At 43.3% G+C, this 17,194-nt stretch overlaps 1 long non-coding RNA gene across 1 annotated transcript; it reads left to right on the forward strand.

The window, feature by feature from the left end:
* The first annotated feature begins 4,751 nt into the window (after positions 1 to 4,751).
* Positions 4,752 to 15,933, forward strand: LOC133758608 (uncharacterized). Its single transcript, XR_009865808.1, has 3 exons — positions 4,752 to 4,998; positions 7,548 to 7,589; positions 12,864 to 15,933. It is a non-coding gene; the product is annotated as an uncharacterized LOC133758608 (long non-coding RNA).
* The last annotated feature ends 1,261 nt before the right edge of the window (positions 15,934 to 17,194 follow it).

A 17,194-nucleotide genomic window follows, 5' to 3' on the forward strand; every position in this document is an offset into this window, starting at 1 on the left:
AGAAGTGGTTACCTTCTGTGAATTCTAGTCTTAGGGGATTCAGCCTATGAGCGGATAAGAGCTCTTCCTCTCTATTTCATTGAGATGGGACTGTGCTTGTTACTTCAGGCTGAAGCAAAAGGAAATGTCCATTTTCACATTGCTTTCTGGCTTGCCATGATGGACAAAGGAGAAAAGGATTCAGGGTCCCAGCCCATCATGTCGGTGGGACTAAAGACTGCTTGATACTTGCACCCCAGCTCTCAAGGAACTTATGCAAGGGCGGAGATCAGAAAGGAGCCAAGTCTTCGTAACCTTGTAGTGAGTTAGTTGACTACTAAACATTAAGTGTCAGATTTCTGAATTCCACTTACAAAATGACTCCATCATTATGTGTCCTGCTTCCTAGAGTTGTTTTGAAGATTAGAGGAGATGACCTACTGATAACTTTTAAGAAACTAGAAAGATCTTGTTAAACCGAAACTCTTCAACCAAAGGGTCTCTGAAATAAGAGAGTTTATTGAAGGCGTTACAAATGCTAGCCAGAAAAGGGACAGATCTCAGGACAAGCTCCAGCAACGACCAGCGGCAAGGCTACACAGCAGGCAGATATACGTCTATTAGATTTAGACGAAAGAGTGTTTTTTAAACTGAAAATTTCGGACAGGAAGCATAAATTATTTGCATTGCACCTCATTCTGTACAAGGGAGGCAGGGTGACCCCAAAGAGAGAGCCTGTAAGGAGACATCCTTGCTGATTCTGGATTGGTAAAGGCTCAGTGAACAGGAGGTGCTGGGACCTGGGCGGTCAAGCACCAGGGGCTTTCCAGCCAGCGTCTTCACACAGATTCGGGAAGGTACAATAGTTGTTTTGTTGCTAGTTTGACCCACAGCTATCAACTGATTAACTTCTCTTAGTACTTCTCCCCACTATACTCAGCCCTTGTAATTAAATTTAGGGCACTTAGGGGGCTGACATGGTACTGCAGCTTGCTATGCCTGCGTCTCATATCAGAGTGCTGGTTTGAACCCCGGCTGCTCCACTTTTGATCCAGCTCCCTGCCAACATGCCTGGGAAAACAGTGGAATGATCTTCCAACTGCTTGGGTCCTTGCCATTCACGTGGGAGATCCAGATGGAGTTCCAGGCTCCTGGCTTCAGCCTGACCCAGTACCAGCCATTGTGGCCATTTGGAGAGTGAACCAGCTGACCAAAGATCTTCCTCTCTCCCCCTACTTCTCTTTGTCACCCCACCTTTCAAAAAAACTAAGTAAATATTTTTCTAAAAAATTGGACATTTCAAAATTTTTCTCTTATCAACCTTTTAACTAATAAGTGATAGCTATTAAAACTGTACATTTGTTTGCCACAGTTTTCCATTAATAGTTATGCTTGTCTCAATATTCTGGATTCTATATTCATTGCAAAAGCAGGGATTTTACAATGTACTTTAGAAATTAAGGTCCATCACACATTGATAGTCTGAATTCCTATTCAAGCTGAATGACTTTCTATTTTTGTATGTTTTAATATTTTCCTAGATTCTGAGGGACTTGAGTTCAGGGAATATTGCTTTTTTCTTTATTTTTAAGCCCCTGCCACTCAGTAAAATATGTGGCACTGGTAAATGACTATGCAAGCAATCAGCGATTCATTAATAGCCACCGAGGGGAATATGTGAAGAGAACAGGACAGAATTCTTTTCAAGTGAGAAATGGAGATTCTGAAATTTTTTTGAGAGAGCAACAATTTTGAATTATTTGCTAAATTAATGTATCAAATATCCTCAGTTCTTGTTTGACACGCTGGAGGTCCATAAATTATTCCAGGCCTCTCTTTTACTGGATGGTGCCCTGGTGACCTGTAGGATTCATGAAGGCTGGCTAATTTATGCCGGAGGCTGGCTCACTTCTCAGTGGAAGTCCCACACAGCATAGAGAAAGAGAGGCAGCAAGGGGTGAGAGACCGAAAAGCCTCACTTTGCCACCACCTGGCTGTGTGACCTTGGGCAGTCCACGCCTGGCTCCTGAGCTTGGCCCTCGACGACTACTGGTTTACCACAGACCTTGCACCATCAATAGTGTGCCTGCGTGTCCTGGACAAATTCCGAGGCAATGCTGCAAGGGAAGAAAGCCCAGAACTCCTCGGAGAATATTTTGTGTCTGGGGTTTTGTTGTTGTTGTTGTTCCTATTACGATGCAACCCAGGAATCTGGTGGATATATTTTTGACACAAGAGCTTGAAAGCTGATCCCTAACTCGTCTTCCACGCTCAGGTCGTGTGAGGGCTGTGAATCGCTGCGTAATTTTACCGAAGGAGACAAAGCTGGCCGGGAGCCAGAATTCGTTCTAGTGATCAAGCCAAAGCCTGCCCCTCAAAAATAATGAGCTGCTGAAGAGGATAAAGCTGTTTTGACGCTTACAGTGAGCAGCCTGCTTGTAATAAAAGGGCAGCAGATTTGAAGTTGAGAGTGTTCCATTCCCTACAAATCTAATATCCACATCAAATGAATCTGCCATAGACAATTAGAGTTGCAAAAATTAGAAATGATTGTTGTAATGTTTCCCTTAGAGTTTAACCAGATGTGACAGGGAATATTTTCAAGGTTACCTGCTGTATTTCACAAAGGAAGCCATTTTCTTATTCTGTGTGAAATGCTAAATCCCTTTCTAAAAAATGAAATGAGATAAAATGATCGTTTGCTACATCTCAATGAAAGAGAGAGGACGAGACAGTGTGTTCCAATCAGCATAAGCAGACAACAGAGATTCCCCCTTGTGCTGCAGTGCCGGATCTGATAGAAGACCTTGTGTCTGGCACACGTTATCAAAGGAGGATCAGAAGTATTTTGCGGCGTGACATAAACAAAGACACAGAGAGCAGAAGGGAGAAGAGAGCTGGAGCCGCCATGGTGGTAACTGAAGCTGCACAGCATTTCGTGAGCCTGTCCACAGTTCCAAGCCTCCAGAACGACTCTCAAGCAGGGAGTCGTTTCTGCAGGAGTAAAACTGAAATCAGAAGATTTGTAACAATTCTAAAGGAGCAAAGAACAAAACCCAGGTAATCACTGGGAGAATGTGCAATGACAGAAATAATTAGAAACAGCCAGGAGGAAAAGAATCAGTATCTAAAATGGAACAAATTGAAAACAAATAGCTCCGTACTGGGTTATGCCACTTTATATTGCAGCAAATCTGCCTTAACCTCCAGGCAGGCTCTGCTGGGCGGCTGGTTTTGTCTGGCTCTGCTTGGAGTACTGGTAGGACGAGATTTCTCGAAGAAAGCCATTGATCTATGTAATATTTTCAGGACTGAGAAGAGTTCACTGTAGGTGAACTTCTTGGGAGAGAATTCTCCACCGGTCTTCAGTGTTGCTTTCTGCACATGTTGTGACGGCCTGTTCTGCACACCCTCAAGGACATCTGGACAGGGCTCTCCGGAAAGTTCATGGAAAATGTGCATTATGGAAAGCCTATGCATGGATTTCAAGATTTTTTTTTGAACCCAAATAAGCTTATCTTTGAATTCCATTTTTTTCCATGAACTTAAGTCCTGTTGTATTGAAATAGACTTTGAAGATAAATGTTGCCCTTCAGAGCAAAGGGCAGATTTACTTACAGCCTCTGAGTATGTGGTAGCAGCCTCTAGAGCACTGGGCAGAGGTGCTCAATACCTAGTCAAACAAGGGTAATACCTCCCCCGCAAAGCAAAGGGCACACGCTTACTGCTCACTGGAAAAGATTCTGGCTTTCCAAGTCCAGGCTCCTTCCCTGTAACACACCCAACAGAGTGTTTCAACGTCACCCGTTGTCTTGTGGGAGCTGAGAATCAGGAAGCAGCACAAAAATTCTAACTGGTCTGACGGCGGCTACTGCTGTCCATCTGCGATGCAGGAGGCGCCCTTTCTCCCAGCCACCACGGAACTGTGGCCGCATAGTTTGTAAGCGAGGAAGTTGGGTGCGAATCTCAGAACCTGTGCAGTCCTTGGCAAATACTGAAACTGACAATTCTCTGGAAACCTTGTGGTCTCTTCCCAGGACTTTTGGTGAATAATGGGAAAGAAAACATCATGTGTTTGAGTGAATGATTTTTCAGGATACATGAGCAGAGTTTTACTGTCATGTAGGGAGGAGGTAGAAATGTGTGTATAGAATCTGACCGAGCACCCCAGTAATCAATTGTAATGTTTTAGTCCTTGATGCTGGTACAGGTCTAGGTACTAACAAAAGTCATATGTGATGCCGTTCAGTCTGTAATGCTGATGTGTTCACTTATATAAAAAGAATACAGTTTCCATGTAGATCAGAAGTTTGCCAGAAAAGTGTGGTAAGTCTCATCTCCTAAGTGCAAATACAGAGTAGCGATTAGAGAGACTGAAGCATTCTCGGTGGTTGGTGTCAGCAGGTCTGATACCGTGTGTGACCCTTTGGTAGAATCCAGGTTGGCCAGTCACACCGGTTAGGCTGGGTGCTCTTCTACACGTTCACCTGATTCCAGGTTGAACAGCCGCAGTAACTAGTTTGCACAGCAACAGCGCTTCTGGACCGTTCTGAATAACCACACGTTTTATTGTACAGGATTTCCCTTTCCAGAATCTGTTCAGACCACTCTCTCTTTTTTTCGGATGGCACATGTCAACTGATCACATTTTATCTCGCTCTGTCACAATTCCTTCCTAATAATTTAGTTTCACTGAAATACAGCCTTTGTACCTTGGCCGGGCTTGGGGGTTGCCCAGTCTTTTCTGTCACACACTTAGAGATAATAAAATGACGAGTTTCGCCAGTTGTGCTTTCACTCTCCAGATGAGGTCTGGGTCATTGCCCCTTACATTCTAAACACGTGCAATGGCTTAGAAGCTGTTTCAGGCTTTGGGTCTCAAGGTGTGGTCTCCAATCCACCATCATCAGCATCGGCTGGGAACTTGTTAGAGCGGCAACTTCTAGGATCCCAACCCGGATCTATGAGCCTGACATTCCAGGGGAGCAAGCTGGTACTCTGTCTTAACCTGCTCTCCAGGTAATTCTGATATATGCTAAAGAGCCGTTGTTTTAGTGAATTCTAATTAGTTAGAATGAACTCTAGGAGACTGCTAAAATTACTGGAAAATTTCTGATTTGCTCATTTAAAAATAAGCTAGCCACTGACTAGACTTGAAATATTTTGTTGTGTACAGAAATATATGTTAGGGATGGGCACTGCGGCACGATAGGTTAAGCCGTCTCTTGGGACACCTGCATCCCATATTGGAGGGCTGTTTCAAGTCCTGGCACCTCCACTTCCAATGCAGCTGCCTGCTGGAGCTTCCTGGGAGGCAGCAGGTCATGATTTGAATGCCTGAGCCCCTACCGCTATGTGGAAGACCTGCATAGACTTTCAGACTTTTGCATTCAGGCTGACCCAACCTTGGCTGTTACAAGGAGTGAACTAACAAATGAAAGATCTCTCTCTCTCTCTCCCTCTCTCGCTCTGCTTTTCAAATAAGTTAAAATAAATAAACATTAAAAAAATAGTATCAATACTTGTGGTCTTTAGGGGAAGCTGGATTAATGAGCATAGTACCTCTTTGCATTATTTTTATTACTTGCTGCAAGTCTAGAATTATTTTTAATTACTAAGTTTTTAAAAACTAAAAATGTATGATTTGTATAAGCAAGGGAATTTATTTTTATGTGGAATTAAAAGAAGTGCTCAGGGCACATAAATGAGAAAACAAAGATGTTTTCTATGCCACAAGTGCTCTACTGAAACTTCTCTCATATTTTTCTTCATACCAACTAGAGGGAAAGAAGGAGAGCTGTATCAATTCCAAAGATCCAGGTCCACTTGGGACCTGTATGACAAAAATATCAAAATTTAAACAATATTCCCTAAACAAAACTTATACAGGATGTGTGATTATATTCACAAAATTTTTTACAACTCTTAGATATCAGAATTTAATTCACAAACAGGTAGGTCTAAGTTATATGGATTTTAATTGACATGTTTATGCTTCAAAGGATAAAAAAGACCATATGTTAGAGGATGGGTGGCTTTTGTGTTAGTTCAGATCCTCTGAGAAGCAGATGCCACGTGGGATTAGATGTGCAAAAATATATTAGGGGAAATGTTTGTGAAGGATAAAGGGGAAGATGTATGGAGAGACAAAAGGAGCCATCAGACGACAGTGTAGGTCTCACATTGTGAGCCCCGCCATCAGGGAAGAGGATTAGGTAGAAGCCGCACACTGAAGCATGTGTCTAAGTAAGGTTTGGCCAGATCAAGGGAGAATCTTTGAGACAAAGTTGCCTTGGGGATGTTTCCTGCCTGCCGCTCCACTAAGCCCCTGTGTGCTTAGTCATCGTCTGGGAACAGCCCGGGGAAAGTCTGGCCCTGATCCATGTACCCTGCAGCAGGAGATCTGAGAGATGCATTTTCATGGCCACCGGTTTTCAATCCTGTGATTTCAAAAACGTAAAATATATAATTACATACACAATACTGCTCTGCCTGTTCAATCTGTGTAGTTATCAAGGTATCATTGTATCTCACACCTTCCACATCTCTTTCCTCTACCTGCGGATCTTTGAAATGAATATAACAAGTAGAGATTGAGAAATTTTCAAAGGAATTTTGTGTTAGAATTTTGATTATGTGATTTGACACCAAAATATCCTCATATACCACATGGTAAAAATTAATAGAATAGCTTTAATCCATACAGTAAAATACCCGGTGTAATTCTTTTGTGACTCTGCTGTCATGTGTCCTGTACAATGTGGGACACAAAGCCGAGCACAAGTTTGGCAATGACTGGCAAACAAGGCTGCAGCACCATTCAGAACTCTGTGATACTCCAGGTGCCCCCAGAGCAGCCATCAAAAACCTTTCTGTTTTTTATTATTACTATTTTTTTTTTTGACAGGCAGAGTGGACAGTGAGAGAGAGAGACAGAGAGAAAGGTCTTCCTTCCGTTGGTTCACCCTCCAATGGCCGCCGCAGCCGCTGTGCCAGGAGCCAGGTACTTCCTCCTGGTCTCCCATGGGGTGCAGGGCCCAAGCACTTGGGCCATCCTCCACTGCCTTCCTGAGCCACAGCAGAGAGCTGGCCTGGAAGAGGAGCAACCGGGACAGAATCCGGCGCCCCAACCAGGACTAGCACCCGGGGTGCTGGCGCCGCAGGTGGAGGATTAGCCAAGTGAGCTGTGGCGCCAGCTGTTTTATTATTATTATTATTAGCAGGTAATAATAATAATAATAAACTTCATGTTTTAGAGCAGTTTCAGCTTTACAGGAAATTTGAGTAGAAAGTACCATAAACTACTTCCCCCACCCACCCCAGCTCTCCCTGTTAATAATATCTCCCATTAGTGTGATTTATTTTATGAGCCAGTACTGACATAGGATTATTAACCAAAGTCCACAGTTTACTGCTGGGTTCATTTCTTTATGTTGCGTGTTCCGCAGGCTTTGATAAATGTATGGAGGCGTGCATTCACCCCTAAAAATCACTGTGCTCCACAGTGCCACCGCGAACCCTGGCAACAATCGATCTTTTCACTCTCTCCATACTTTTATCTTTTCCAGAATGGCATGCACTTGGAATCCTAACATATGCAGCTGTTTGAGGTATGCAGCTAAGATATGTATTTAAGCAATATGTCCTTAAACTTCTTCTGTATCATTTCATGACTTGATGGAAACTATCTTTTCTATATGTTTTTCAGATTTATTTATTTGAAAGGTAAAGTGACACAAAGAGAGGGAGAGAAAGAGAAAGGAAGAGAGCGAGAGCGAGAGCGAGAGAGAGAGAGAGATTCTTTCATTTCCCAAATGGGCTCAACAGCCAGGGCTGGGCCACGTAGACGCCAGGAGCCTGGAAGTCCACGCAGATCTTGCTCATGCGTGGAGGGGCCCAAGCACTGGGGCCATCTTCTGGGGCTTTCCTAGGCATGTTAGCAGGGAGAGGGATTAGAAGTGGAGGAGCCCCGTCTTGAACCAATGCTCTTACGGGCATCACAAGTGGTGATTTAACCCACCGGACCACAACCCCAACCCCTATCCTGCGTGACTTGTTATGCATCGTCTAGATAAACTACAGGGAGTTTATCCATTTATCTCTGGAAGGACATCTTGGTTGTCTCCAAGTTCTGACATTTACAAATAAAGGTTCTTGTTTCAATGTACGTTTTCAACAAATTTGGGTAAAATGAAGAAAGGTGATTGCTAGCTGATGTAAGAGTGTTCAGTTTGATAAGAACCTGCCAAACTGTCCTGCAAAGTGGCTGCATCACATGGAAGATGTGTCCTTTCTAGAGGGAGCGAGGCTGGGGCAAGGCTGGGGCTCCTCTAAAAAGCCAAAAGAACGCCTTTGTGAAACCTCTCCTGATGTTCCCTGTAAGAGCTGCTGTAGAAGAGAGTAACATGGGGGCCGACCCTGCGCCCGTGCTGGCATCCCGTGTGGCCACCGCTTCGAGTCCTGGCTGTTCCACTTCCGATCCAGCTCTCTGTTGTGGCCTGGGAAAGCAGTGGAAAATGGCCCAAATTCTTGGGCCCCTGTACCCACCTGCGAGACCCGGAAGAAGCTCCTGGCTTCAGATTGGCGCAGCTCTGGCTGTTGAGGCCATCTGGGGAGGAAACCAGCGGATGGAAGACCTCTCTCTCTCTCTCTGTCTCTACCTCTCTCTGTGACTCTTTCAAATAGAGAGTATCAGTCAGGGAGGACACACAGAGAACTTCTCCACTTCACATGGGCCACTCTCCGATCTCTAGCACAAACTAAAGCTATAGAGTAGGAAGTACTGTTTATGTCTCGGTCTGACTTAACATCAGCTACTCATTAACATCCTTTTGGCAAGAAAACATTGAGGTTGTAGCCTCAGCCAAAGCTTGTATTTCTAAAACTTTGTGAACAGTTGGTAGTTTCTAAATACGTTCACTGAAAATAGCAACGGAAGGTAACGCTGGGTGGTGGGGGAAGGTATTAATTTTCTTCCTCTAGCTTTGCAGTCAATGAGGACAGATTTTAAACCTGTTTCCCTCCCCTTAAAAAAAATCTCTACAAAGAGAAACAGATGGTCTACCCCACCTGGCACACCTGTTTTGTTGGTACTCGTAGACAATGGTTCAGACACAAAAGACTCACACCGATAGACTAAAACCATGGAAAATTATCATGGACCATGTTCGTCTGCAATATAAAGGACCTGAGGTGGTCTCCAATTTTTTTTTTTTTTTTTTAGTACTATTGTCATCAATAGAGTGAGGTTTCACTTTGCCATGGCTGTAAACATTTTTTATGTTCTGTACATTTTTTTTCAGGTCAATACAGTTCTAAATAATCATTTTTCAGCTGCTGAGTATTCAACTGTATAGCTATGTCATAAATTATAATTCTTATATCAAGTATTCTAATTTCTATGCTTTAAATGCAATGTTACTATATCTATAAAATATTCATGAGGATTTACTTTTATTATCTTCTTAAGATAAATTGCTACTAGTGTAACATCAAGTTAAAGCTTATGTGGTTTTTTAGGTTACATACTTGGCAAAATTGCCTACCAAAATGTTTTTACCAATCTGTACTCCTACCAACATTACAAAAGAATTGGCATTTTCTAACCAATTCAGCAACCACACATGCTTGATAGGTGAAAATAACAACAAAAACACTTAAAATGAAAAATTGTGTCTCAATTTGTCTCTAGTAGCATTTCTTTAAATCTTCGGTTAAACGTATTTCCATTGGCCTAGTGGCTATTTGTATTAATTGTGTACTTTGCCTATATTTTTATTAGACAACATTTTTTCTTACTGACTTGAAGATCCCACAAAACATTAGATTAAGCAAAAAATGTTGTTCCTAAAGAGCTGCCTTTTTGGGGTACATTTCTCTGTGGAAGCCTCAAGTTTTAAATCTTTTCTCTAAGTATACCAGCAAATTGCTGGCATTCTGCTGAAAAAACAAAGTGCATTTTGTTAGGTCAAAAATGATTCAAAAGTTTTTACTTTCTATTCTCAAAAGAGAATTAATGACACTTATAAAAAGATATATCCGATGATTATTTTAATGATAATTATCTGAAAAACTTTGTTACTGACTGGTAGTTAAAATCAAGGCAAACTAAACACAAAGCTGATTTACATATATGAACACATACAGCTTTCTGCTGTTCTTCTTTGTCAGTTCTCCTGGGCTCTAAAATGGTAACACATAATGTCTGCTTGGTGCGTGGTTTACGGGAAAGAATGAGGACTCAGGAAGTCAAAGGGCACAACAGAGCACTCCCTTTGTGAAAATGATGTAGCCACCTGTGTCCCAACGATGCTTTAATTAGGCACTCCATGTTACACCAGGGAGAGCAAGCCACTCCAAATTAATGGCTTTCTGTTGTTTCCTGAACATGGCAAATTCAGGCAGCTCCTCAATTCAGTCCCGGTTTTGCGTTATTTCAGGGAAGCCAAAGAATGTGAAATTCAGGCAGAGAGAACCCTCCCAAGTTTCTGAGCCTAGAAAACAAGGAGGTGCCACCGTCCCTGCTTAGCTAAGAAGAGTAAAATAAATAGAAAGATCAGGAATGTAACACACGTAGGTTTTTTGCCATTGTATAGGTTTCTTTGGTTAATTTTTACCTTGGCTTACTTCCAATGTAAGGAATAGATTAATTTTTAATCCATCAAAGATGTAATAGAAAATATGCAGATTTGTTGTATATAGAGACACTGAGTAGGGACTTAGGCTTCAGTTTTAGGTCATCTATAAAGAGATCTAGAACAGAATTCTGTAGCCTTTGTTACCTATAAAAAGAATACATCTCAAGCCAGAAGGAAACATGTTACTTAAACTGATTCTCCTCTCACCCCCATACAGTAAAAGGAAGGATCTGTTCACTCAATGTATATAACTGGGACATGATATTTTGCTCATGTAAGGTATAGAATCATTCATCTGGGTCGAGATACAAGTAATGGCAAGCAAACACTGAGCCTAGTGGTTAAAATGCCCACATGCCACATGGGAGTACCTGGGTTAGGTTCCCAGTTCTGACAGTGCGGACTCCAGGATTCTCTGATTCAAGTAACTGGAATCTGCCACCCATATGGGAGACTTGGATTACACTCCTGGCTCCTGAGCCAGCCCCAACCATTCCAGGATGTGGGGCGTGAACCAGTGGATGGGAGTGCTCTCTCTCTCTCTCTTCCTCTCGAATTAATTAAAACAAACAAAAAAAGACACAAATAATTAAAGATGAAAATTAAAGTGTGAATTCCTTCTTCCTCTAATATTAATTATTGCTAAAGGAAATGGTGGAGTGTGCCAAATCTTTGTATAAATCAGAATAAAATGTTATTTTTTAAAAAAAAATATAAATCTAGGAGCAGGTGCTATGGCACGTAGGTTAAGCATCTACCTGAGGCACCAGCATCCACTTCCAATCCAGCTCCTTGCTGATGGCCTGGGAAAGCAGAAGAAGAAGGCCCAAATGCCTGGGCCCCTGCACCCATGTGCTTCTGGTTCCTGGCTTTGGATCAGATCAGCTTCAGCCACTGTGGCCATTTGGGGAGTGAACCAGCAGGTGGAAGATTTCTCTCTGTCTCTCCCTCTCCGTGTTTGTAACTGTGCTTCTCAAGTAAATAAATAAATCTTTAAAAACAAAAAAGGATTTATTTATTTATTTGGAAGGCAAAGTTACAGAGACAGGGGGAGTGGTGGAGGGGGAAGAGATTCCATTTGCTGGTTCATTCACTGAATGGCCACAACAGCCAGGGATGTACCAAGCCTGGAACTCCATCCAGGACTAGCACGTGGGCAACAGGGACCCAAACACTGAGGCCATTCTCACTGCTTTTCCAGGAGCATCTGCAGGGAGCTGGATCGAAAGTGGAGCAGTTGGGACTCCAATCAGCACCCATTCGGGATGCCAGCATCGCAGGTGGCAGCTTTACCTGCTGTTCCACAGCACCAGCCCCAAGATGTGATTTTAAAAGTGTATATAAAGTATTGCCTTGTCCTTATGTTTACTGCTTGTTTTATAAGGATGTCTTATTTCTAACTTAGATTGTAAATTCTTTTTGGCCAGAGGATTTATCTCATTGTTTTTGTGTATTCCCTCACAGCATATATAATGAATATTTGTTTAAATTGCTTTGTAAGGATTTAGGAAAATGAGTTAAAAGATTTACCAATAGGGTGGGGAGTTGGCACAGAGCGGAAGCCGCCGCGTGGAGTGCCTGTGTTTCACACTGGAGCAGAGCGCTCCTCAGCTTTCTAAAAGCTTCCCAGTAATGGGCAACCCGGGAGGCAGCAGATGTGGCTCCATGCTTGTGTCCCTGACCCCTAACCTGGATTGACTTCCTGGGCCTCCTGTCACCCAGATGGAAGGCCTAGACTGAATTCCAGCTCCTGGCTTCAGCCTGGCCCAGCCCTGGCTGTTGGGGGCATTTGGGGAATGAACCAGTGGACAGAAGATCTCTGTTTCTCTCAAATAAATTAAATGAATAAAAATGATGAAAGAAATTTACTACATGCATTGTTTTGTACAGAGGTGCTTCATTTAGATGGTTGCTTATATAATGGTTTGCATTAATGTCATTTCGTAATGATTTGCATCCATATCACCATTCTGTATGGACCTTTGATCATGTGAAATACTTGGTGCAGTGAACACTGGTTTTAGTTTTTAAAATACATCTTAAAACATTTTAAGTTCGCAATAGACTGTTTTCAATAAATGGTTAAGTCTACATAACACACTATGAGTTAATTATACATAAAGTTGACTAAATTTGAACATCGAAATTCTAAAATAGCCTAGGAGTGTTACAACTGCTACCATATAATATCAAGAGCATTTCCAAACATATGTTTTTGTGGTTAACCTTTTTCTTCTTTTCCCAAAGCCTGCCATGTTTAAGAAGAAGGTGCACGTATGAATGGACTACACAGCGACTGGGTTACCAATGTGGCTGCTCCCACCCCAGGGAGAGGACAGTCAGTGCATTTTACACCCTGTGGCCCGGCGCCCTCACCTGCTAGTACGTGCTTTGCTCTCCGAATTTTTGTTTTAGTGAGAATCTACGTGGTATGCAGGGGGAAAAAAAAAGAAAAAGAAAACCAATAAGTTGCATGATCTATGTTTGCCCAAGTAGTCCATTTTCTGCAACAGATTCAGTTTTCATGCGATCCTAGAATCTGTCACTATAATAATATAAATAATTACCAGGTACTTAATGTGCCTCACGCTGCAAGTGTTCATTAAGTATTTAAAAATAACTCTCTGAAGTAGATATCACTAAAGTCATTTTACAGATGTAGAAACGGAGGCTTAGGAAATCTAGCGGACTTGCCCCGGGTCACAGAGCTAGTGAGTCACGCCCGGAGATTCACATCTGTTGCTCTCACTCAAGGCCTGTGTTTATCTCTGTTCCTTGCTTCAGAAACCTCTTAGCAGACACCATGTGTCAATTGCCTTGCTAGATGCTGAGGAAAATATAGGAACTGATTTCAACAGAGCTTATTAGGAAAGAACAATTAAAAAAAAAAAAACCAAGTAACTGAATAATTATGCATTTGTGTGAGGCGGGCAGTGCAGGCTCAGATGTTCTCCCTGACGTCCGCGCATCATCTAATTCATGGAAGACACCTGTGGTGGTCTTCATCCTGTCCTGTCCCAGTTCTCAAGCAGTGTGAAGGAATGGGACACAGCAAAGTCTGTGTTGGTGACGAATCCATCAATTGGGTCATCTCTCCCGCTCGTAAAGGAAGCTGGAAGAAGATGTGCCTCCGGAGATGAATCCGGATCATTCCAGAAGCTTGCCGACTGGCCCCAGGGACCAAACTGCCGTTCAGAGGAGACTCGGCCCCAGGCCTGCCTGCTGGATAGAGTCACATGTTTTCAGCTTGCACAGTAGCGCAGACAGCTTTGAGTTGATACAGACGATTTGGCTACTATCTCACTTTCAGCTAATTTTATGATTGTATGGGCACACGCTTTCCTAACAAGTTCCAATCCTATCTTGTGGCCAGTCCACGTCTTTCAGAATGTAGTGAGATTCATGGCTTCATTTTAACCTCGGGCTGTTTCCACCATTGAAATCTTCACATCAGGTTGCTAGAGACACACAGGATTGCCTTTAGTCACTTGACTTGAACAGGTGCCTTATGCATGTATTCACTGGGTGTTCCTCCCACACCTGTTCTCCTTTGGGAGCCTTACAAGCACTAATTACTATCAAGGAACCTAATCCAAATGGTCTCCATGGGTGCTCCAGTCATGAGGGCCTCAGGCGTTTTCCAAGCAGTGTCGAAAGTCTCTCTTTGCTCCATGTGGGAGATGGGTCAGTTTGCTAGGGCTGCTGTAACAAACTACTACAGACTTGGATGACTTGAGCAACAAGAATTTATTTTCTTGCTATTACGGAGGCTCAAGGTTTAAGATCAGTGGTTTGGGGGTTGGTTCTTTTGTAGATTCTAGCCATCATCTCCCTGGTCCTCACGTGGTTTTCCCTTGGTGTGTTTCTGGATCCCCACCTCCTCTTCTTAAAAGAACACCCTTCATATTGGATTAAAGCCTGCCCTAATGACTTTATTTCAGTTTAGTTTTCCTCCTCAAGGCCCTGTCTCTGCATACAGTCACATACTGAGGTCCTCGGGTTAGGACTTCAAAGCACAGATGTTGGAGGCAAAATCCAGCTCATAACGGGGCAGTGCGCAAAATGTAAGTGCGTTCCCGACAGACGTGTCACTTCGTGATGGAGTAGAGGGTTCATGGCACCTCCTCAATTCCCGCATATTCCACAGGGCTGGCCTGGAGCCACCTCAGGGCCTGCTCCCTGTCCCTGTACGGAGAGCAGCCTCTGCAAGCACAGTGTTTGCCCTGGACAGGACATGAAAGGGTGGAAATAACATTCACTCGCAAAGGGAAAGTGATTTAATTTCCTTGCAGGCCTGAGGAAGTCCTTGGACTGTCTCCGATTGTTGGTAATGCTTTTAACACTTGCTAATTCCTCCCTACATGCTCTGGAACCATTTTTTCTTTTCCTAAATAAACAGAAATCACTGTAGGCCCAGGAGCTTTTGGCTAGCAACAGCATCTAGCCCTAACGGAACATTGTTTTTGTTTTGTGTCTGTTAGGTTTGCTTTCATTCAATGCATGAGGTTACCTTGCATTTCCATTTGTGGTGAGTGACCGTGTTTTGCTATGGTTGTAATTTAGCATAATGCATTTACATTTTGGAAAGTGAAACTCCTGGAAGAAAAATATTAATGGTAGCACAGGTGGTTGATAGATACGGCAAGAGTATTTGCACCAGCCCCAAGAGAATGGAAGTCTTCTAAATGCTGCTGTACTGTGTAAGATATGCAGAAGACTGGTCTTCCCTGGTCTTACAGACTTGAATTGCCCATCAAGGCACATTCGTTCGAGCACCTGGCATCTCTGCTTCTAGTCTGAACCACAGCCTTGACTATTATGCCCAAGCTTGTTTCCAGGGCCATGTGCCACATCCCAGCACAGCGTTCCTTCTTTACTGGGGCTAGGAGGACACAGAATGGGGAAAAACTGCTTGCTCGTGAGGCAGGGTTCCACCCCATGGATTCCTCTCCCTGGACTCAGCGCCAACTCCAACAACAGTAAAGCCCTCGTCTGAATAAAGGAGCAATTAATGAGTTTTAGGACCAACACATGTCGACAGAGCCACATTTTTGGCTTGAATCTGAAAACTTGAGAAATCCCATATCTGATTCATAATTCTTTCCCATGTCACACTTCCGTGTTACAATTTGGAGTTTCATTCCTTCCTTCTCTACTGCATCTCTGATTTCATTCCAACTTTAAGGGCTCCGGTAACTTAATGAGGAATCTAGGGTTTTGTTTGAGTTGGCTATTCTGGCTTTATAAATGTTTTATCTGTAAGAGCGAAATATCAAAAAAAAAAAAAAAGAATAAAATCTCTCTCAAGATCGGTTAACCTCTCTTATAACTGTATGATGGTTTCAAAGGAATTAAGAGTACATATAATATTCCTGGTTATTTAAATGAAGAAAGTATGTTACAAAATAGCCGTTCTGAGCCGGCGCCGCGGCTCAATAGGCTAATCCTCCGCCTTGCGGCGCCGGCACACCGGGTTCTAGTCCCGGTCGGGGCGCCGGATTCTGTCCCGGTTGCCCCTCTTCCAGGCCAGCTCTCTGCTGTGGCCCGGGAGTGCAGTGGAGGATGGCCCAAGTACTTGGGCCCTGCACCCGCATGGGAGACCAGGACAAGCACCTGGCTCCTGCCATCAGATGAGCGCTGTGCGCCAGCTGCAGCGCGCCAGCCGCAGCGGCCATTGGAGGGTGAACCAACGGCAAAAGGAAGACCTTTCTCTCTGTCTCTCTCTCTCACTGTCCACCCTGCCTGTCAAAAAAAAAAAAATAGCCGTTCTGATAAAAGCAATAATTGTTTATTTATTTGAAAGGCAGAAATACAAAGAGAGCAGAGAGAGAGATATATAGAGAGAGGGAGAGAGAGAGAGAAAGAGAGAGAGAGATCTTCCATCCATCCACTGGTTTACTCCACAAATGGCTGACGCTGGGCCAGGCTGAAGATCCAGGAACTCCATCTGAGTCTCCCACCTGGGTGTCAGGAGCCTAACTAATTGGGTCATCTTCTGCTGCTTTCCAAGCAGCAGGGACCTGGATTGAAGGTGGAGCAGCCATGACTTGAACCCATGCTCATATAGATGCTGACATCACAGGTGGTGGCTTAACTCACTGTGCCACAATGCTGGCCCAAAGGCACTGATTTCTAAAAGCATCTTTGTACAGGCCAGTGCTATGGCATAGTTGGTAAAGCCACCATCTGCAGCACTGGCATCTCATATGGGCACTGCTTTGAGTCCCTACTGCTTCTCCGGCACTGTGGCCATTTGGGGAGTGAACAAGCTCCCTCCCCCCTCACTCCCTCCCTGTAACTCTATTTCAAATAAATAAGTAAATTTTTTTTAAAAAAAACCATCTGTGCATGTACTTGATTCATATACAAGCACATTCAGAGGATTGTGCTGTGTTGTTATCAATGTTTCTTTACATTGAAAATTTAAATGTTTATTCTTCATTCCATTGAACACAGACTTTATTTGCTATACTGAATTTGTATAAGATACAGCTAGTATTAAAAATTTGTTTTCAAATATTTCCAAGATGAAGTTGATCCTACCTAAAGGGGCGCCACTGTGGAGCAGGGCTTTCTCA

This window comes from Lepus europaeus, chromosome 4 (assembly GCF_033115175.1).
Source record: "Lepus europaeus isolate LE1 chromosome 4, mLepTim1.pri, whole genome shotgun sequence".
NCBI lineage: Eukaryota > Metazoa > Chordata > Mammalia > Lagomorpha > Leporidae > Lepus > Lepus europaeus.